The following is a 23722-nucleotide window of genomic DNA, read 5'->3' as shown; positions in this document are numbered from 1 at the left end:
GGACTAAATGAACTCCACAATTAGTGTCAGTCTCATGGTTCTAGAACAATCCTTCTTAAATATAGATTCCTATAACTAATGTTCTACCATGATGTACACACATAAACATGTACATACTTCTCTGTCTCTGTTGCTCTTTGACTTTGTCTCTCCTACTGTCTCTTATGTTCATCCTAAAATACACATACATACACACAGTGCAACCATATGTAATTGATAATGTTCAACCACTTTTTACCTGTAATAAATGGCAATTCCATATGGTTACAATGAAGAAAAAACATATATATATAAATAATAAAAGTATGTGCACATATATTTATATATTCCCATATTCCCACCAGGGAGTTAGGCAATACCAGCTCCCATGAACAATAAACCACCAAAGTTTGCCCAAAGATCTTTATTCAGTTATTATCAGTTACATTCTCATTTTCACCCTACATACTACATACACACAGAGGAAACCAAAGCATTCAGTATCATTTCCACTTAGCTATGTCAAAGATAGTTTTCTTTTTTCTCTAAGTAGCATATTTTATTGGTAATTAATAATATATAAGATACAATTAATAAAAATCAATCACACACTTTAAAAGTAATTTAGGATTAGGGAAAACTACACTAGAGGGAAGGGACAAAACAAAATCATCATCCTAGTCTTTGAACCAAAATGAATGCCAATTTTTCTTCACTTAGCTTTGTATCAGTTACTAAAAGAAAAATACATGTACATTTTACATAAAGCTAAAAAGAAAACTAAATAAAAAATTGAGATATTACTGAAGGGAAATATCCATCCCACTCAGGGAATGGTACCAAAAATCACTACCATATATCAAAACACCAAACTTCCATTAGCACACAGAATACTCCTCTCTCCCCACTGTGGAATAGGTGATTATTTGCTTACTTTGCATGGTGGATCTCTCTTTCCATTACCCCATAGCTATACTTAGTACCAGCCTTGGGCCCACTGTATGTTCTTCCACTGCCCTTTCCCATTCTCCTCTCCTCTCCCTGCTACCAACTGCCCAAACACCCTTCCCTTACTGTCTGAAAGGCTGACTATGCCCCTTGTCTCCTCCAGTGCAGAAATAAATAATTTCAGGGCTAGTCATGAGTTCATGACAGGGCAAGCGAGGAGGTCTTGTTCTGGGCTTTCTGCCATTGTGCTTGGAAGTATACCACTTCTCTTAAGCCACCCTCACAGCATACATACCCACTGCCACAGCAAGCTTGCCAGGCCCCAACTGCTAGCTCTCCAGAGTCTGCATCATTGCTGTAGGAAAAATTTAAAAGCAAATGAAAATTTATTTTTATAGGCCTTGCTGCCATTTCCTTCAAGCTAGACTTCGGCTGAAGTTGGAGACAGGAAATGGGTTTCTAGACTCTTGTGTTATTTTCCCATAATAGAAAGGATCTTCATGATTTTAAAATCAAATGTGAAAGATAGGTATCTATTATCTCCCCCCATCTTCCACTGACTTCTCCCAGTGAACTAATAAACTTTCAAAAATGTTTCATTGTAAAAAATGTTCTTTTATACTATATCCACACATAATTTAACTTAAAACATACAGCAAATGTATAAAATAAACTTATAAAGTAGTTGAACTAATTAATATGATAGACTGGAAATAACAGTTGAAATGTGTGACTCCAGGCAGGTCACTCATTTCTAAGTATAATGGTTAAACATAGAATCAGGAACCCTTATAGTTGTATGACCATGGACAATTTAATTAATCCCTTTATGCCTGTGTTTCCCCTTACTGAAAATTCATGCCTTAATTAATATAAAACACAGAATGCCTGGACATGGTACTTAAAAAATATCAATAATCATTTCCAGTAATTTTTCATTTGACATAGGGAATTAATGGTGTATTTTGATCAACCAGTCTAGTTAACTACAAATTACTATGCATATCACTGAGTTATCTTTTAATTCATAATTAAAATGGAAATAAATATGTACATAAATTCAATACAGGTGAAAGATTCCAAATTATGGTGGCAGCTTCTGAGACTTAACGAATAGGAATGTCAGTTTTGACTGATACATTCACCAATGTGCTGAATACTCTGTGCCAAACACTGTATTATGCACTTTACATATATTATCTTATACTTACCTCACAACAATTCTGTGTGTAAGCTAGTATTGGGACTATGGTATTGTGGGGTTAATTGATTTTCCCAAGGTCACACAGCTACCAAGTGCTTAAGCTGAGATTTGAACCTAAGTTCCCAAACCCAGGTTCAATAGCATGCAAAAATTGGGCTGCCACTTTATGAATTTCTGGGTACAAATGGTCTAAAAATATATTCATACTTAGAGTTTGTTCTTTGCTTGTTACTTATACACATGAATATGCTATTTAAGAGCATTTACAATACTAATTTTGGAAGGAATAGAGACTGACAAGTCACAACCACCCCCTGTTTTCAAGATAATTCTGTGGCTTTTATTTTGGATCCTATTTCTCACCCTTTTCCTCAAGCAATATGCTGTGAATTCTTTATTCACAATGTCTCTTACATTAGTCTCCTTGTTTCCACAACCACTGATGCTTCCCTTGTTTATACCTAGTTATCTGTTTCAACAACCTCTTTACTATTTTCCCATCTGCTATTGCATAAGTGATATCATATTGAACATATTGTTCTGCTTTATTTTCCATTCGGAATTCAGAAATGTGTGAGTGCCTGTAGCAATGCCCACTGTGGGCAAGGGGATTGTTGCAATCTAGTTACATACACATATACACACATTCACATATGTATATGATGCATAGTTTGTTCCTCTGGTATTAGATCATAAAACTAAGGTATATTTTATTTTCCTGCTGATGGATATCAGATTGTTTCCAAATTTTTGTTATTATAAATAATGCCACTGTTTGAAAGTGTGTATATTTCTTCAGGTATACATGTACAAGAATGTTTCCACAACAGAGATATTTTTACCTTTTTTGCACCATGTATTCTTTTGGAAGTCTGGTAAACTTTATCAACTCCCTCTCATAAAAAGCTATTTAAGTAAATTACAATGCATCAGATTTCAAAGGAGCCCTATTTTACTAAAATATGCTTATCAAAATATTTTAAAATTTATGATAGATAATGTGATTCTTTTAAAAGTTTTTATATAAAGGTACTGATAAATGATGAGTGTATATATTTCAAGGTAGCTCTAATAATGTACTATGGAAATATCTGGAATTTCTATTAGTGTAGTCAGAAGTACTGCTAACAAAACTGGTGTTTGCCTCGATTCATAATCAAAAGAAATATATTATATTATATTTCAGTTAGTGAAAATAAAGGTGTAATTTTTTGCCCTATCCAAGATCATGGACTCCCTGAAGGTCTGTAGACTTCAGGTTAAGGTCTTCCTGGAATCCATACCTGGGAGTGGATTTACTGAGTTTTGTTAGCAGTACTTCTGACTGCACTTTCTCATTCCTTTGTACATATTGTTCTTTCCCCCTGGAATACTTTTTATATGATTCCACTTGCCACAAGGCTATATCTAATTGCAGGCCAGAGGGAGTAGAATGATATATTTATAGCAGTAACAGAAAAACTGCCAACCAACAATACTATACCTAGCAAAACTGTCTTTTAAAAATGAAGAAGAAATGAATACACACATGCACACACACACACACACACAAAAAAAAAAAAAAAAATGCAAAAATCCTGAAGGTGTTCACCATCACTAGACCTGCCTTACAAGGAATGCCAAGGGAATTGCATCACGTTGAAAAGTAAGGGTGCTAAAGAGCCAAACAAAAACATATGAAAGTATAAAACTCACTGGTAATTGTAAATATGAAGACAATTACAGAATGCTGTAACACTCTATAAGTGGTAAGTACACCACCTCTTATTTTTAAAGTATGAAAGGTAAGATGCACAAGTATTAAACATAACTATATAAAATATGTTAATGGGCATACAATATAAAATATGTAAATTATACCATCAATAAAAAAGTGGTGAGGGAAAAGTAAAAAGTGTACTGCTTTTTTATGAAATTGAAGTTAAGTTGTTATCAGCTTAAAGTAGATTTTCATAACTGCACAATTTTTACATAAACCCCATGGTAACAAAAACTTCCATAAAACAAAAGAAAAAGAGAAAGAAATCAAGCATATCAACACCAAAAAAAAATCAATGAAACACAAAGACGGTAGAGAGGGAAAGAGGGACAAAAGAACAAGACAGATGAAAACAACAAAATTATAACAGTGATTCCATTCCTATCAATAACTACTTTAAACAAAAATCAATTAATTGCCTAATGAAAAGAAATAGACTAGCTGAGTGGATTTAAAAAAATTCAAGTATGTAAGCTGAAACTGAAGGGCTGGAAAAACATATTCCATGCAAGTGGTAATCAAAAGAGAACAGGTTTAGCTATACTTAGACAAAACAGAGTGTAAGCCAAGTATTGCCACAAGAGACAAAGAAAACCCACATTATATAATGATAAAAGGGTAAATTCACCGGGAAGATATATATATACACACACATATATATCCAACAACAGATCTAATAAGTATATAAAGCAAGGATTGACAGAAATAATGGGAGAAATACACAGCAATACAATAATAAAAGGGAACTTCAATAGTCCACAAAACATAATGGATAGAACATCTACATAGAAAATCAGTTAGGGAACACTGGATGTGAAAAACACCTTAGACCAAATGAAGCTAAGAGATATATAACACTCCACCCTACAGCAGTAGAATATGTATTCTCCTGAAATGTACACAAAATATTCTCCAAGGGGGATCATGTGTTAGGACACAAAACAAGTTTCGACAAATGTTTAAAAGACTGACATCATACCACATGTCTTTTCTGACAATTGATAAATTTGACCAAACTGCTAGAAATCAGTAGCAGAAGGAAAACTGGAAAACTCACAAATATGTGGAAATAAGACAATACACTCCTAAACAACCAATGTGTCAAATAAGAAATCAAAATAAATTAGAAAATACCATCAGAAATATAAAAACAAAAACACAACATATCAAAATTCATAAGATGCCACAAAGACAATACAAAGAGGGAAGTTGATACAAATAAAAGCCCACATTAAAAAAAAGAAAAAACATCATCCCTTAAAGTAGAAAAAGAAATAAACCCACAATTAGCAGAAGGAAGGAAATAAATTAGAACACAAATAAATTAAACAGAGAATAGAAAAAAAGACTAATAGATATGAGTTGCTCTTTGAAAACACAAAGTTGAAAAACCATTAGAATATTTAGATAAAAAAGAAGGCTCAGATTAAAACAGAAATGAAAAGGGAGGCACATCAATTGACACCACAGAAATAAAAAGGATTATAAAAGAGTAATATGATATGACAACAAATTGGAAAACCTATAAAAAAGGATAAATTCCTAGAAACATACAATATACTAAATTTGAATCTGAAGAAATAGAAAATATAAAAAGACCTATAACTAGTAAAAAGATTGAATCAGTAATTAAAAGCCTCCTAATAAAGAAAAGCTCAAGACAATATGGCTTTCCTGGAAAATTCACCAAACATTTAATGAAAACTTAATGTTAATCTTATTAAATATTTCTGATAATTAGAAGAGTAGAGAATGCTTCCAAACTCATTTTACAAGGTTAGTATTGCCCTAATACTGAAGTCAAAGACACTGAAAAAAAGAAACTTATAGGTCAATTACCCACATATATGTATATGCAAAATTCCTCCAAAAAATATCAGCAAAACAAATTCAACAGCACATTAAAAGGATCAGACAACCATAAGCAAGTGGAATTTAACCTCAGGATGCAAGAAGGTGTCATCATATGAAAATAAACAATGTGATATACCACATTAACAGAAATAAGTATAAAAATCACCAGATCATCTCAACAGATACAGAAAACACATTTGAAAAATATCAATATTCCTTCATGATAAAAACTCTCAAGCAAACTATGAATACAAGAATATTATATCAACATAATAAAAGTCATATACAAAACACTCCCAGGTAACATCATACTCAATGGTAAAAAAAAACTGAGTTTTTCTCTGAGACCAATTACAGGGCAAGGATGCCTCCTTATACTCAATATAGTACTATGAGTCTTAGCATGAGCAAGTAGGCAAGAAAAGGAAATAAACCAAAATAGGAAAAAAGTTAAATTATCTACATTTGTAAGTGACATGATCTTATTTGTAGACAACCCTAACAATTATAGCATACCACACAATTATAATTAATACATGATTCAGTAAAGTTGCAGGATATAAAATCAACATGCAAAAATCAGTTGTTTCTATTCAATCAGAAGGAAACAACCCAAAAAGGAAATTTAAAAAATATCACCATTTACAATCGTAAATGATAAAATACTTTGGAAAAACCTTAAACAAAGAAGTGAAAGACTTGTACACTGAAAAATATAAAACACTGATGAAAGAAATAAAAGAAGACAAAAGTAAATGAAAAAACATTCCATAGTGATAGATGGAAGACTTAATATTGTTTAAATGTCCATACTATCCAATGCGGTTTGTGGATTCAAGGCAAACTTTATCAAAATCCCAATGGCATTTTTTACATAAATAGAAAAAATTTAATTCACATGTAACAAATGACTCTAATTAACCAAAGTAATTTTGAGTAAAAGAAACAAAGCTGGAGATATACTTTCTTATTTCAAAATATATAATGAATTTATATTAATTAAAACAGTGCAGTACTTTCGTAACAACAGACACATAGAACAATAGAACAAAATAGAGTGCTGAGAAATAAACCCACATGTATACAATCATTTGATATTCAAAAGAATCCAAGAATAAGTGAAAAGATATTCTCTTCAACAAACATTGGGAATATGGATATACACATGCAAAGTAATTAAATTGAGTCCTTACCTCACACCCTAAACAAAAATGAGCTCAAACGTGATTGAATATTTAAATGTAAGATCTGAAACTAAAACTCCTAGGTTCATAGTAGGAAGACTCCATAAGAAATTATGGATGTTATGGGAAAATCTGCATGACATTGGTCTTGACAGTGATTTCTTACATATGACACCAAAACCACAGGAAACAACACCAAAATTAAACAAGAGAGACTATGTAAAACCAACGAGCTCTGCACAGTAAAGGAAACAGTAGAATAAAAAGGCAATCACAACATTGGAAAAACACTTGTAAACCAAATATCTGATAAAGGATTAATATACAAAATATAAAAGTAATTGCTTCAATTCATTAGCAAAGAAACAAAAACACAAAAAGCAAATAACCCAACTGAAAACAGGCCACAGGACTGAATGGATATTTCTACAAAGAAGAAAGACAAATAAACAACAGGTATATATAAAGTTACTTAATATCAGCAATCATTAGTGGAAGGCAAATAAAAATAACACTGAGACGTCACCTCATAGCGGCTAGAATGACTATTAGAAAAAAACAAGACAAGTCTAGACAAACATATAGAGAACTTGGAACCCTTGTTTTTTAAGATGGGAATGTAAAATGGTGGAGGCAATAAACAGTGTGAAGGATCCATAAGAGATTAACTAAAGAACTATTATATGATCCAGCAGTGCCACATTTATTTATTCAAAATAATTCAAATCACAACACATATTTGCACTACTCTGGTCATTACAGCATTATTCACAATAACCAAGATGTGTAAAGGACCTAAATACACATTCAGTCATGAATGGATACAAAAATATGATAAAATAGAACATCATTCAGCCTTAAGATACAAGGAAATCCTGCAATAAGCAACAAGATAGATGGAATTTCAGGACATTGCCCTATGATAATTAATGTGAGGGTAGATCTCATGTTAAGTGTTCTTCCTAATTAAAAAAATACAGGAAGTGACCACAAGATTATAGGTACCTAGTTTAGGAAAATTTCATAAAACCAAATATAACAACTTTAAAAATGGAATGTGGATCTAAAGCACAGACTTTGTGACAAGCACTCTATTTGTAAGAGTTGTAACAATAAATAATACAAATTGGTTAATAGATCTAATAAAGCTGTGGACACCAGAGCCATATCAGTACTGTCAAAATGACAGAAATCATACATCATCAAATGTGTCCTACAAAAGTTTCTGTGCCAGATGATATCTGAACAAAATACAAAACTCCTTCCAATGCCTAAGGATAGTATTATGACAATCAATCAAAATGTACACACACAGAGCAATCCCACTTGATTTCAGGAGTCTTATTTTCAACAGCAAAAAAATTTCCTAGATATATCTTGTGAACCTCAAAGTACAGAAAAGCAAGCTCTCAGTCAAAGTAGATTATTTTAAAATACTGTAAATGTTATTACATAGGATTCAATTTGAAATATATGTAATACTACTAAAAATTGCAACAAAGGAGGGTAAGGAAAAGATGGTGGCGTGAGTAAGGTGGCAGAAATCTCATCCCAAAACCATACATATTTTGAAAATACAGCAAATACAACTATTCCTAAAAGAGTGACCAGACGTAACAGTACACCAGCCAGTCTACATCAGCAAGAACCCAACATCTCACAGAAAAGGGTAAAGTAAAAAGCCACAAGCTGGCAGGAACCGAGCATTCACCCACACCAGTTCATCAGTGGGAGGAAAGGAATCAGAGTGGGGAGGAAGTGGAAGCACAGGACTGCTAAATAACCAGCCCTAGTAATCTTCCCTGGGAGCACAGACATACATTGCATGGTGCTCTGGATATTAGAGGAGCAGAAAAGCAAAATATGAGACTAAGACTACGAACAGTTTCCCACAGCTGGATGCCCTGGGACAAAAAAAAAAGCAGGTGCTTTAAAAGTCTTAAAGGGACAAGGGTTTAAGAGGTGGACAAAATCATGCTGGCACACTCAATCCAGCAGGCTGGGATTTTTAAGGAGCTTCAGGCACCCTATCTCCCTGGTTGGCAATGCAGCTCCGAGGCCACTCATCATGATGAGAAGCATGCTGTTACTTCCTCCCCACTGGCACTTGTGAGCAAACTGGCTATCCCTACCATTGCTGCAGACCAGCCAGAGAGCAGCCCCACCTACAGCATCCACACAGCTTAACACAGAGGCTTCTCCCTGTGCACAGCTAACTACCCTGGACCAAGGCTGCTCCCTGTGCGCAGTTGACTGCACAGACAGCATACATGGGCGCAGAGACTGGGAGGTAAAAAGGGGCTTGGTTCTAAGGACAGAACATGTGCCACTCACCTCCAACCCCCACCAGTGCCCTAGGCAAACCCATGGGCTGACCCGCCCATGGAAGTATAGGGTATTAAGGCAGGAGATATTCCTTGCACCCAGTTGACCAGCACAGACAATGGAGACACTTGTGGAGACTGGGAGGCATGAAAGGGCCTTGTTCTCATGACAGAACATGCACTGCTTACCTGCAAACCACAACCATGCCTAGGCCATCCTCATGGCCACCCACCCATGGCAGCTTATGGAATTAACCCAAAGGCTGCTCACTGTGCATGGTTGACTGCCACAGACAGAGGAGATGGGTGTGGAGACCTGGAGGCACGAGGAGCTTTTTTCTGGTGGCAGAACACGTACTGGTGGGCTGCGACCCCAGACAGTGCTCTAGGCCATCCCAAAGGGTCCCTGGCACATGGAACCTTAAGAGATGAACACAGAGGTTGCTCAGTGTATGCAGTTAACTGGCACAGACAGAGGACATAGGCGCTGAGACCAGAAGCCACAAAAAGGCCCTGTCCTTACGGGAGACACATGCGCTGCTGGTATGCAACCCCCGACAGTGCCCTAGGCCATCCAGAGGGCCTTTCCACAAAGAGCAGTGTGGGGGATTAACCCAGAGGATGACCCCTGTGTGTGGTAAACTGGCACAGACAGTGGAGACAAGCAAGGTGACCGGCAAGCAGGAAGAGACTGTTCTCCCAGCTGACACATGCGCCACTAACCGGCAACCACTCCCATTGCCGTGAAAAGGCAGAAAAACCTTCTTCAATCCAAAATCCCTCAAAGACAAGAAAGAGGGCTTGGTGAGACTAAAATCACCAATCTTCCTGAAAAAAATTCAAAATAAAAGTCATAAACATGCTGATGGACCATCAGAGAAATATTCAAGAGCTAAGGGATGAATTGAGGAGGTAGATAACAGAAATGAAACAAACAATGGAAGGATTTAAGAGCAGACAGGATGAGGTGCAAGAGACTGTTAATGTAATAGAAATCAGAGAACAGGAATGCAGAGAAGCTGACAAAGAGAGAAAAAAGGATCTCAAGGAATGAAAGAATATTAAAAGAACTGTGTGACCAATCCAAATGGAACAATATCCACATTATAGGTGTACCAGAAGAAGAGATAAAAGGGGAAGAAAGTGTCTCGAAGAAATAATTGCTGAAAACTTCCCCAATCTGGGGAAGGAAATAATCTCTCAGGCCATGGAACTCCACAGATCTCCCAACAGAAGGGATGTGAGGAAGACAACACCAAGACATATAATAATTAAAATGGCAAAGACCAAAGAAAATGACAGAGTATTAAAAGCAGCCAGAAGGAGAAAAAAGATTACCTACAATGGAAAAACCATAAGGCTATCATCAGATTTCTCAGCAGAAACCTTAAAGACCAGAAGGGAATGGCATGATATATTCACTGCAAAGAAACAGAAGGACGTATATAATTTAAATTTGAAGGAGGGACTAAACAATTCCCATATAAGCAAACGTTGAGGGAATTTACATCCCAAAAACCAACTCTACAGTGTATTTTAAAGGGACTGCTCTAGATGGAAGTATATCTAAGGCTAAATAGCTGTCACCAGAGAAATAAAAACACAGCAAAGGAAGTAGAACAACTAAATATTATCTTAATGCAAAATGAAATCAGCTATCCACAAATTCAGTTAATGGATACACAAAGAGTAGAGAATATGATACATAATATATAAAGAATGAAGGAGGAAGAAAAAGGGGGGTGGCGAAGAACCTTTAGATTGTGTTTGTAATAGCATACTGAGTTATGTTAGACAGACAGTAAGGAAGTTACCCTTGAACCTTTGGTAACCATGCATCTAAAGCCTGCAATGGTAATAAGTACACACTCATTGATAATTACCTCAAATGGAAAACGTCTAAATGCACCAATCAAAAGACATAGACATTGAGGAACAGAATAAAGACTCCAGACATTCACACGAACATATATGGTCAATTAATATATGATAAAGGAGCCATGCACATACAATGGGGAAATGAGAGTCTCATCAACAGATGGTGCTGGCAAAACTGGAAAGCTGCATGTAAGAGAAAGAAACTGGATCACTTTCTAAACCCATACACAAAAATAAATTTGCAATGGATCAAAGACGTGAATGTAAGTTATGAAACCATAAAACTCTTAGAAAAAAACATAGGCAAAAATCTCTTGGACATCAACTTCTTCATGAACATATCTCCACGGGCAAGGGAAACAGAAGCAAAAGTGAACAAGTGGGACTATATCAAGCTGAAAAGCTTCTGTACAGCATAGGACATCATCAATAGAACAAAAAGGTATCCTACAGTATGGGAGAATATATTCATAAATGACAGATCCGATAAAGGCTTGACAGCCAAAATAAATGAAGAGCTCATGCACCTCAACAAACAAAAAGCAAATAATCCAATTAAAAAGTGGGCAGAGGAGCTGAACAAGCAGTTCTCCAAAGAAGAAATTCAGATGGCTAACAGACACATGAAAAGATGCTCCACATAGCTAGTCATAAGAGAAATGCAACTTAAAACCACAATGAGATATCACCTCACAAAAGTTAGGATCGCTACCACCCAAAAGACAAGCAACAACAAATGTTGGCGAGGTTATGGAGAAAGTGGAACCCTCCTACACTGCTGGTGGGAATGTAAATTAGTTCAACCATTGTGGAAAGCAGTATGGAGGTATCTCAAAAAGCTCAAAATAGACTTACCATTTGACCCAGGAATTCCACTTCTGGGAATTTACCCTAAGAATGCAGCAGCCCACTTTGAAAAAGACATATGCACCCCTATGTTTATCACAGCACTATTTACAATAGCCAAGAAATGGAAGCAACCTAAATGTGCATCAATAGATGAATGGATAAAGAAGATGTGGTATATATACACAATGGAATATTATTCAGCCATAAGAAGAAAACAAATCCTACCATTTGCAACAACATGGATGGAGCTAGAGGGTATTATGCTCAGTGAAATACAGCAGGAAGAGAAAAACAAGTACCAAATGATTTCACTCATCTGTGGAGGATAAGAATAAAGCAAAAACTGAAGGAACAAAATCCAGCAGACTCACAGAAGATAAGACTGGACTAACAGTTACCAAAGGGAAAGGGACTTGGGAGCATGCATGGGATTGGAGACATAAGGGGCATTACACTTAGCACACATAATGTAGGGAGGGACGGGGAAGGCAGTATAGCACACAGAAGACAAGTAGTGACTCTATAGCACCTTACTACGCTGATAGACAGTGACAGTAATGGGTTATGTGGTGGGGACTTCATAATGAGGGGAATCCCATAACTACAATGTTGCTCTTGTGATTCTACATTAAAGATACCAAAATAAAAAATAATAATAATGCATGAATACTTTATAAAAAACTGCTACAAAGGGGATCTTTATACATGTGGAAAAACACATTTACACATTATATTTCCAATAAAACATACATAAAATTATCTGTGCATCTATATTTTTTTGGTATTTTTAATTTTTTTGATTTTTTTGAAGTGTAGTTGATATATGACACTGGTTTCAAATGTACAACATAGGGGTTCAACAGCCATATACATTATTAAATCATCACACCAATTAGTATAGTTACAATCTGTCAACATAGAAAGATGTTACAGAACTACTGACTATATTCTGTATGGTATACTTTCAAGCCCTGGACTAAGTTATATTATTACAGATTTTGTGCCTCTTTAACTATTTCCCTATTTCATCAAGCTACTGCACCACAATCCTCCATGGTAACCACCAGGCACTTGTCAGTATCTATGAGTCTTGCTGTTTTATTCATTTTGTTTTGTTTTCTTTTTGGATTCCACATATAAGTGAAATCATGGGATATCTCTAATACCCCTGCTTATTTCACTTAGCATAATACTCTCTAGTTCCATCCTTGTTGCTGCAAATGGAAGAATTCTTTCTTATTTGTGGCTGAATAATATTCCATGGTGTGTATATACCACCTGTTTATCCATTCACCTATTGAATTACACTTAGGTTGCTTCTCTACCTTGGCTGTTGCAACTAGAGCAGTGATAAACATAGGGGTCCATATCTTTTTAAATCAGGGATTTTGTTTTCTTTGGGCAAATTCCTAGAATTACTTAATTGAATGGTATTTCTATTTTTAGAGTTTTGATGAACATCCATACTGCTTTCCATAGTGACTGCACTGATTTAAATTCACACCAATGGTGTAGCAGGGTTCCCTTTTCTCCACATCCTTGATAACAGTTATTACCTGTCTTTTGGACAGTAGCCATGCTTACTCCTGTGGCTACGACTTCCAGTATTATGTTCAATGAAAGTGCTGACTGTGGATATCCTCATCTTGTTCCTGATCTTAGAGATTTGATCTTTCCAACATTATACTGTCAATTACAGATTTGTCAAACATAGTATTTATTATGATGAGGTGTATTTGCTCTAAAAGCATTTGGTGAATTTTTATCATGAATGGATGTTGAATTTTTCTCAAATGCTTTTTCAGCATATATTAAGATTATCATGTGGTTTTTGTCCTTTTAATTTATATGTTATATTATATTGATAGGTTGATGAATATAATAACATTTTTATTCATGGAATAAAACCCATATTGTCTGGATGGATCATATTTTTTATGCATTTTTAAAATTCAGTTTGATAATGTTCTGTGGAGGATATTTGCATCTATGTTCATCAGGGATGATTGTGATTTTCTTTTTCTGCACAGTCTTGTACAGTACTGGAATTAGAGTGGTGTTGCCCTCAAAGAATGAGTTTGGAAGTATACCCTCTCCAACATTTTTAAATTAATTAATTAATTAATTAACTTATTTATTATATTCTCTATATTTATTTTATTTATTTTAGTACCATTAATATACAATTACATGAGCAACATTATGGTTACTACATTTCCCCCATTATCAAGCCCAAACCACATACCCCATTACAGTTGCTGTCCAACAGCCTAGTAAGATGCTGTAGTCACTATTTGTCTTCTCTCTGCTATACTGCCTTCACCGTGCCTCCACTACATCCTATACACTAATTTTAATGCCCATTATTCCCTTATACCTCCCTTCCCACTCAACCTCCCCAGTCACTTTACCTTTGGTAACTGTTAGTCCATTCTTGGGTTCTGTGAGTCTGCTGCTGTTTTGTTCCTTCAGTTTTTGATTTGTTCTTATACTCGACACATCAGTTAAATCTTGTGGTACTTGTCTTTCCCCTCCTTGCTCATTTCACTGAGCATAATACGTTGTAGCTCCATCCACGTTGTCACAAATGGTAGGATATGTTTTCTTCTTATGGCTGAATAATATTCCATTGTGTATATGTACCACATCTACTTTATCCATTCATCTACTGATGGACACGTAGGTTGCTTCCATTTCTTGGCTATTGTAAATAGTGCTGCGATAAACATTGGGGTGCATCTGTCTTTTTCACACTGGGCTGCTGCATTCTTAGGGTAAATTCCTAGGAGTGGAATTCCTCGGTCAAATGGTATTTCTATCTTGAGTTTTTTTGAGGAAACTGCACACTGCTTTCCACAATGGTTGAACTAATTTACATTCCCACCAGCAGTGTAGAAGGGTTCTCCTTTCTCCACAACCTTGCCAACATTTGTTGTTATTTGTCTTTTGGATGGTGGCCATCCTTACTGGTGTAAGGTGATATCTCATTGTGGTTTTAATTTGCATTTCTCTATGATGAGCGATGTGGAGCATGTTTTCATCTGCCTGTTGGCCATCTGAATTTCTTCTTTGGAGAAGCATTTGTTCAGCTCCTCTGTCCATTTTTAATTTGATTATTTGCTTTCCTTTCTTGTGGTGCATGAGCTCTTTAAATATGTTGGATTTCAACCCTTTATCAGATATGTCATTTATGAATATATTCTCCCATTACTGTAGGGTGCCTTTTTGTTCTACTGATAGTGTTGTTTGCTATATAGAATCTTTTCAGCTTGATATAGTCCCAGTTGTTCATTTTTGCTTCGGTTTCCCTTGCCTGGGCAGGTATGTTCATGAAGAAGTTGCTCACGTTTATATCCAAGAGAGATTTGCCTATGTTTTGTTCAAAGAGTTTTATGGTTTCATGACTTACATTCAGGTCTTTCAACAATCTTGAATTTACTTTTGGGTATGAGGTTACACAATAATCCAGTTTCATTCTCTAACATGTAGCTGTCCAGTTTTGCCAACACCAGCTGTTGAAGAGGCTGCCATTTCCCCATTGTATATCCATGGCTCCTTTATTGTATATTAATTGACTATATATGTTTGGGTTAATATCTGGTCTCTCTATTCTTTTCCAGTGGTCTGTGGGTCTGTTTTTGTGCCAGTACCAAATTGACTTGAGTACTGTGGCTTTGTAGTAGATATTGACATTGGGAAGGGAGATCACATCTGCTTTATTCCTTCTTCTCAGGATTGCTTTGGCTATTTGAGTTCTTTCGTGGTTCCATATGAATTTTAGAAATTTTTGTTCCAGTTTGCTGAAGACTACTGTTAGTATTTTGATAGGGATTGCATTGAATCTGTGTATTGCTTTAGGCAGGATGCCCATTTTGACAATATAAATTCTTCATACTCAGGAGCATAGGATGAATTTCTATTTGTTACTGTCCTCTTTAATTTCTCTTAAGATAGTCATGTAGTTTTCAGTATATAGGTCCTTCACTTCCTTAGTTAGGTTTATTCCTAGGCGTTTCATTCATTTTGATGCTACTGTGAATGGATTTGTTTTCCTGATTTCTCTTTCGGCTAGTTCATCATTAGTGTAAAAGGAATGCAACAGATTTCTGTGTATTAATTTTGTATCCTGCAACTTTGCTGAATTCAGATATTAGCTCCAGTAGTTTTGGACTGGATTCTTTAGGGTATTTTTATGTACAATACCATGTCATCTGCAAAGAGTGACATTTTGACTTCCTCCTTCCCAATCTGGATACCTTTTATTTATGTGTGTTGGCTGATTGCCGTGGCTAGGACCTGAAATAGAACATTGAATAAAAGCTGGGAGAGTAGGAACCCTTCTCTTGTTCCGGATCTTAGTGGAAAAGCTTTTAGCTTCTCACTGTTAATTACAATGTTGGCTGTGGGTTTGTCATATATGGCCTTTATTATACTGAGGTCCTTGCCCTTTATATCCAATCAATTAAGAGTTTTTTTTCATAAATTGGTGTTGAATCTTGTCAAAGTTTTTTTCAGCATCAATTGAGATGATCATGTGGTTTTACTCCTTCTTATTGCTGCCATGGTGGACGATGTTGATGTTTTATCAAATGTTGTACCATCATTGCATACCTGGGATGAATGCCACTTGATCATGGTGTACGCTCCTATTGATATTTTTTTCAAGCACCAACTGCTATTTATTAAGCACTTACTATGTGACTGCTGTACTGATAAGTAATTTATATACACATTTAAAATACTTTCTAAAATATTTCAGAAAATCACATCATTGTGGAAATGATAATTTGGCTTTTTTTTATTTTGGTATCATTAATCTACAATTACAGAAAGAACATTATGTTTACTAGGTTCCCCCCTTCACGAAGACCCCCCCACATACCCCTTCACAGTCACTGTCCATCTGCATAGTAAGAAGCTGTAAATCACTACTTGTCTTCTCTGTGTTGCGCAGCCCTCCCCGTGTCCCTCACGCACTATACATGCAAATTGTAATGCCCTCTTTCTTTATCCCCGCCCTTATCCCTCCCTTCCCACCCATCGTCCCCAGTCCCTTTCCCTTTGGTAACTATTAGTCCATTCTTGGGTTATGTGATTCTGCTGCTGTTTTGGTGCTTCAGTTTTCCTTTGTTCTTATACTCCACATATGAGTGAAATCATTTGGTACTTGTCCTTCTCCACCTGGCTTATTTCACTGAGCATAATACCCTCTAGCTCCATCCATGTTGTTGCGAATGGTAGGATCTGTTTTTTCTTATGGCTGCGTAATATTCCATTGTGTATATGTACCACATCTTCTTTATACATTCATCTACTGAAGGACATATACTTTGCTTCCATATTTTGGCTATTGTAAACAGTTCGGCAATAAACATAGGGGTGCATATGTTTTTTTCAAAGCGGGCTGCTGCATTCTTAGGGTAAATTCCCATAAGAGGAATTCCTGGGTCAAATGGTATTTCTATTTTGATCATTCTGAGGAACCTCCATACTGCTTTCCACAATGGTTGAACTAGTTTACATTTCCACCAGCAGTGTAGGAGGGGTCCCTGTTCTCCACAACCTCACTAACATTTGTTGCTGTTTGTCTTTTTGATGATGGCGATCCTTACTGGTGTGAGGTGATATCTCATGGTGGTTTTAATTTGCATTTCTCTGATGATTAGCGATGTGGAGCATCTTTCTTGTGCCTGTTGGCCATCTGGATTTCCACTTTAGAGAACTGTCTATTCAGCTCCTCTGCTCATTTTTTAATTGGATTATTTGCTTTTTGTTTGTTGAGGTGTGTGAGTTCTTTATATATTTTGGATGTCAATACTTTATCGGATCTGTCATTTATGAATATATTCTCCCATACTGTAGGGTGCCTTTTTGTACTATTGATGGTGTCCTTTGCTGCAAAGAAGCTTTTCAGCTTGATATAGTCCCACTTGTTCATTTTTCCCTTTGCTTCCCTTGCCTGGGGAGATATGTTCATGAATAAGTCACTCATGTTTATGTCCATGAGATTTTTGCCTTAGTTTTTTTCTAAGAGTCTTTTCTAAGACCTCATTCAGGTCTTTGATCCACTTGGAGTTTACTTTTGTGTATGGGGTTAGACAGTGATCCAGTTTCATTCTCTTACATGTAGCTGTCCAGTTTTGCCAGCACCATCTGTTGAAGAGACTGTCATTTCCCCATTGTATATCCATGGCTCCTGTGCCAAATATTCATTGGCCATATATGTTTGTGGTAATGTCTGGAGTTTCTATTCTGTTCCACTGGTCTGTGGCTCTGTTCTTCTGCCAGTACCAAATTGTCTTGATTACTGTGGCATTGTAGTAGAGCTTGAAGTTGGGGAGTGAGATCCCCCCCACTTTATTCTTCCTTCTCAGGATTGCATTGCCTATTGAGGGTCTTTGATGATTCCATATGGATTTTTGAACTATTTGTTCCAGTTCATTGAAGAATGCTGTTGGTAATTTGATAGGGATTGCATCGAATCTGTATATTGCTTTGGGCAGGATGGCCCTTTCTATGATATTAATTCTTCCTAGCCAGGAGCATGGGATGAGTTTCCATTTGTTAGTGACCTCTTTAATTTCTCTTAAGTGTCTTATAGTTTTCAGGGTATAGGTCTTTCACTTCCTTGGTTAGGTTTATTCCTAGGTATTTTATTCTTTTTAATGCAGTTGTGAATGGAATTGTCTTCCTGATTTTTCTTTCTATTAGTTCATTGTTAATGTATAGGAAAACTACAGAATTCTGTGTGTTAATTTTGTATCCTGCAACTTTGCTGAATTCCGATATTAGTTCTAGTAGTTTTGCAGTGAAGTCTTTAGGGTTTTGTATGTACAATATCATGTCATCTGCAAATAGTGACAGTTTAACTTCTTCTTTACCAATCTGGATGCCTTGTATTTCTTTGTTTTGTCTGATTGCTGTGGCTAGGACCTCCAGTACCACGTTGAATAACAGTGGGGAGAGTGGGCATCCCTGTCTTGTTCCCGATCTCAGAGGAAAAGCTTTCAGCCTCTCGCTGTTCAGTATGACATTAGCTGTGGGTTTATCATATATGGCCTTTATTATGTTGAGGTACTTGCCCTCTATGCCCATTTTGCTGTAAGTTTTTATCATGAATGGATGTTGAACTTTGTCAAATGCTTTTTCAGCATCTATGGAGATGATCATATGGTTTTTATCTTTCTTTTTGTTGATGTGGTGGATGATGTTGATGGATTTTCGAATGTTGTACCATCCTTGCATCCCTGGGATGAATCCCACTTGGTCATGCTGTATGATCCTCTTGATGTACTTTTGAATTTGGTTTGCTAATATTTTGTTGAGTATTTCTGCATCTACGTTCATCAGGGATATTGGCCTGTAGTTTTCTTTTTTGGTGGAGCCTTTGCCTGGTTTTGGTATTAGGGTGATGTTGGCTTCAGAGAATGAGTTTGGGAGTGATCCCTCCTCTTCTGTTTTTTGGAAAACTTTAAGGAGAATGGGTAATATGTCTTCTCTGTATGTCTGATAAAATTCTGAGGTAAATCCATCTGGCCCAGGGGTGTTGTTCTTTGGTAGTTTTTTTATTACCGCTTCAATTTCGTTGCTGGTAATTGGTCTGTTTAGATTTTCTGTTTCTTTCTGGGTCAGTCTTGGAAGGTTGTATTTTTCTAGGAAGTTGTCCATTTCTCCTAGGTTTTCCAGCTTGTTAACATATAGGTTTTCATAGTATTCTCTGATAATTCTTTGTATTTCTGTGGGGTCCGTCGTGATTTTTCCTTTCTCGTTTCTGATTCTGTTGATTTGTGTTGACTCTCTTTTTCTCTTAATAAGTCTGGCTAGAGGCTTATCTATTTTGTTTATTTTCTCGAAGAACCAGCTCTTGGTTTCATTGCTTTTTGCTACTGTTTTATTTTTCTCCATTTTATTTATTTCTTCTCTGATCTTTATTATGTCCTTCCTTCTGCTAACTTTAGGCTTCATTCGTTCTTCTTTTTCCAATTTTGATAATTATGACTTTATACTATTCATTTGGGATTGTTCTTCCTTCTTTAAATATGCCTGGATTGCTATATACTTTCCTCTTAAAACTGCCTTCACTGTGTCCCACAGAAGTTGGGGCTCTGTTGTTGTGGTCATTTATTTCCATATATTGCTTGATCTGTATTTTAATTTGGTCATTGTTCCATTGATTATTTAGGAGCATGTTGTTAAGCCTCCATGTGTTTGTGAGCCTTTTTGCTTTCTTTGTACAATTTATTTCTAGTTTTATACCTTTGTGGTCTGAAAGGTTGGTTGGTAGAATTTCAATCTTTTTGAATTTACTGAGGCTCTTTTTGTGGCCTAGCATGTGGTCTATTCTGGAGACTGTTCCATGTGCACTTGAGAAGAATGTGTATCCTGCTGCTTTTGCATGTAGAGTTCTATAGATGTCTACTAGGTCCATCTCTTCTAGTGTGTTGTTCAGTGCCTCTGTGTCCTTACTTATTTTCTGTCTGGTGGATGTGTCCTTTGGAGTGAATGGTGTGTTGAAGTCTCCTAAAATGAATGCATTGCATTCTGTTTCCTCCTTTCATTCTATTAGTGTTTCTTTCACATATGCTGGTGCTCGTGTGTTGGGTACATATATATTTATGATGGTTATATCCTCTTGTTGGACTGAGCTCTTTATCATTGTGTAATTTCCTTCTTTATCTCTTGTTACTTTCTTTGTTTTGAAGTCTATTTTGTCTGATACTAGTACTGCAACACCTGCTTTTTTCTCTCTGTTGTTTGCATGAAATATCTTTCTCCAACCCTTGACTTTTAATCTGTGCATGTCTTTGGGTTTGAGGTGAGTCTCCTGTAAGCAGCATATAGATGGGTCTGGCTTTTTTATCCATTCTATTACTCTGTGTCTTTTGATTGGTGCATTCAGTATATTTACATTTAGGGTGATTATTGAAATATATGTACTTACTGCCATTGCAGGCTTTAGATTTTTGGTTACCAAAGGTTCAAGGTTAGCTTGTTTACTACCTTACTGTCTCACCTCACTCACTTATTGAGCTGTTATAAACACAGTCTGATGATTATTTCTTTCCCTTCTTTTTCCTCCTCCTCCATTCTTCATATTTGGGGTGTTTTGTTCTGTGCTCTTTTTAGGAGTGCTCCCATCTAGAGCAGTCCCTCTAAGATACCCTGTAGAGGTGGTTTGTGGGAGGCAAATTCCCTCAACTTTTGCTTGTCTGGGAATTGTTTAATCCCTCCTTCATATTTAAATGATAATCATGCTGGATATAGTATGCTTGGTTCAAGGCCCTTCTGTTTCATTGCATTAAATATATCATGCCATTCTCTTCTGGCCTTTATGGTTCCTGTTGAGAAGTCTGATGATAGCCTGATGGGTTTTCCTTTGTAGGTGACCTTTTTACTCTCTCTGGCTGCCTTTAATACTCTGTCCCTGTCCTTGATCTTTGCCACTTTAATTACTATGTGTTTTGGTGTTAACCTCTTTAGATCCCATCTCTCGGGAGTTCTGTGTGCCTCCTGAGTCTGAGCAACTATTTCCTCCCCCAGTTTGGGGAAGTTCTCAGCAATTATTTCTTCACAGACACTTTCTATCCCTTTTTCTCTCTCTTCTTCCTCTGGTACCCCTATAATGCAGATATTGTTCCTTTTGGATTGGTCACACAGTTGTCTTAATATTCTTTCATTCCTGGAGATCCTTTTATCTCTCTCTGCATCAGCTTCTATCTGTTCCTGTTCTCTGGTCTCTATTCCATCAATGACCTCTTGCATCTTATCCATTCCACTTATAAATCCTTCCAGAGTTTGTTTCACTTCTGTAATCTCCCTCCGGACATCTGTGATCTCCCTCTGGACGTCTGTAATCTCCCTCCAGACTTCATCCCTTAGCTCTTGCATATTTCTCTGCAGCTCTGTCAGCATGTTTATGGTTTTTATTTTGAATTCTTTTTCAGGGAGACTTGTTAGGTCTGCCTCTTCAGATCCTTTCTCAGGTGTAACTATCTTGGACTGGACCAGATTTTTTGCCTTTTCATGGTGATTGCAGTGTCTGTAGGCAGGTTGCGGTTGCATCAGCTGGGAGAAGAAAGTCCTTTCTTGCTTGCTGGATGCCTTGTTCTTCTTCGCTGCCTGTGATGGCTACCTGCATTCCTGGAGCAGCCACCAGGTTAATCTCCTAAGCTGCTGTGGGCGGGGTGTCCATCAGAGCAGTGTGGAGACCTGCAGGGAGTGGCAGGCATGCCAGGTGCTAGCGGCGACCCTGCCAGGCAGCTGTGTAGCAGCAGTGGCCTTTGGGTCTGCCCCAGGCCACTGTGCGTTGGGCTGGGATTCCGGTTGGCTCCTGGGAGTGCACCTGCTCCCTCTGGCTCCGCTGCTGGTGCGTTTGGGGCTTTACCACACAGGCTTCTACCAGGCTCTGGCTTCACTGCCGCGGGTGCATGTGAGCCTTGCCCGGGCTATTCGGTCGTGCCGCTGCAGGCTAGCCCTGTGGCACACGGAACTGTTCTCAGTTCCTTCTAGCGCTTCTGCCCCCCGTGCGTGCTCCCACTCTCCTGCTATTGGGCCCATGTGTCGGGGTCCATGCCAGTTGGAGGAAGGACTGGCAGGATGCCTAGTCCTGTGAGGGGCTTCAGAGCTGCACTGCTTCCTTTTAGGGTGCCTAAGTTTCCCCGGTATTCCCAGCTGCCGGGAAAACTTCGTCCAGCTATGGGGTACCTGTCTCCTTAAGACTTGCAGAAAGCACTCACTTTTCTTTTGTCTCAGGGATGCCGGTTGCGGGGACCTGCCCACAGTTTTTGCTTTTCTGTTTCTCTAATATCCAGCATCCCATGTACCTTGTGTCTGCGTTCTGGGTGCGGATTTCTAAAGCTGGTTGTTTAGCAGTCCTGGGCTTTCACTCCTTCCCCATTCCGACTCCTTTCTTCCCACCTGTTTTGGGGTAGGGGAGCATTCGGGTCCCACCTGGCCGCAGCTTGTATCTTACCCCCTTCTTGTGATGCTGAGTTCTCACAGATATAGATGTATCCTGGCTGTTGTACTGCATCCACTGGTGTCCCTTTTAGGAATAGTTGTATTTATTGTATTTTCATAAATATGTATGTTTTGTGGAGGAGATTTCCTCTGAACCCCTCACACTGCCATCTTCCCGTCTCCTTCTGGTCACTCTTTTAGGAATAGTTGTATTTGCTGTATTTTCAAAATATATATGGTTTTGGGAGGAGATTTCTGCCACCCTCCTCACACAGCCATCTTTTCCTCTATCCTCTTCTACATTTTTAGAATACTTTAAGATGGATGGGAATGAGCTCTTCTTTTAAAGGTTGGTAGAATTCAACTGTGAAGCCATATGGTCCTAGAATTTTGGTTGTTGGCTGTTTTTTATATTGCCAATTCAATTTTGTTACTGATAATAAGTCTGTTCAGATTTTCTGTTTCTTCTTGGATCAGTCTTGGAAGATTGTACTTTGCTAGGAGTTTGTCCATTTCTTCTGGGTCACCAAATTTATTGGCATATAATTTTTCATAGAATTTTCATAATTGTTTGTATTTCTGTGTAGTCAGTTGTAAAGTTTCCTTTTTTTATTTTGTTTGTGTCATCTCATTTTTTTGATAAGTCTAGGGGATTGTCTCTTTTTTTTTATCTTCCCAATGAACCAGGTCTTGGGACTATTGATTTTTCATATTGTTTTCTTATTCTCTATTTTGTTTCTGTTCTAATCTTTATTATATTGCCCCCTCCACTAACTTTGGTTTT

The 23722-nt window shown here is 37.2% G+C and overlaps 1 protein-coding gene across 4 annotated transcripts in view; it reads right to left on the bottom strand.

The window, feature by feature from the left end:
* KLF8 (KLF transcription factor 8) overlaps positions 1-23722 on the bottom strand; it is a 415506-nt gene that overhangs the window by 253087 nt on the left and 138697 nt on the right. For 2 of the 4 annotated variants that reach the window (XM_073228097.1, XM_073228095.1), the window contains exon 2: positions 1223-1282. The exons of the other annotated variants lie outside the window; for them this stretch is intronic. The gene's annotated coding sequence lies outside the window, so the exon portion shown is untranslated. The remainder of the gene's footprint in view (positions 1-1222; positions 1283-23722) is intronic. 4 annotated transcript variants of the gene reach the window in all.

Source organism: Manis javanica, chromosome X (assembly GCF_040802235.1).
Source record: "Manis javanica isolate MJ-LG chromosome X, MJ_LKY, whole genome shotgun sequence".
Lineage (NCBI taxonomy): Eukaryota > Metazoa > Chordata > Mammalia > Pholidota > Manidae > Manis > Manis javanica.
This window is presented reverse-complemented; position numbering and strand designations above follow the sequence as displayed.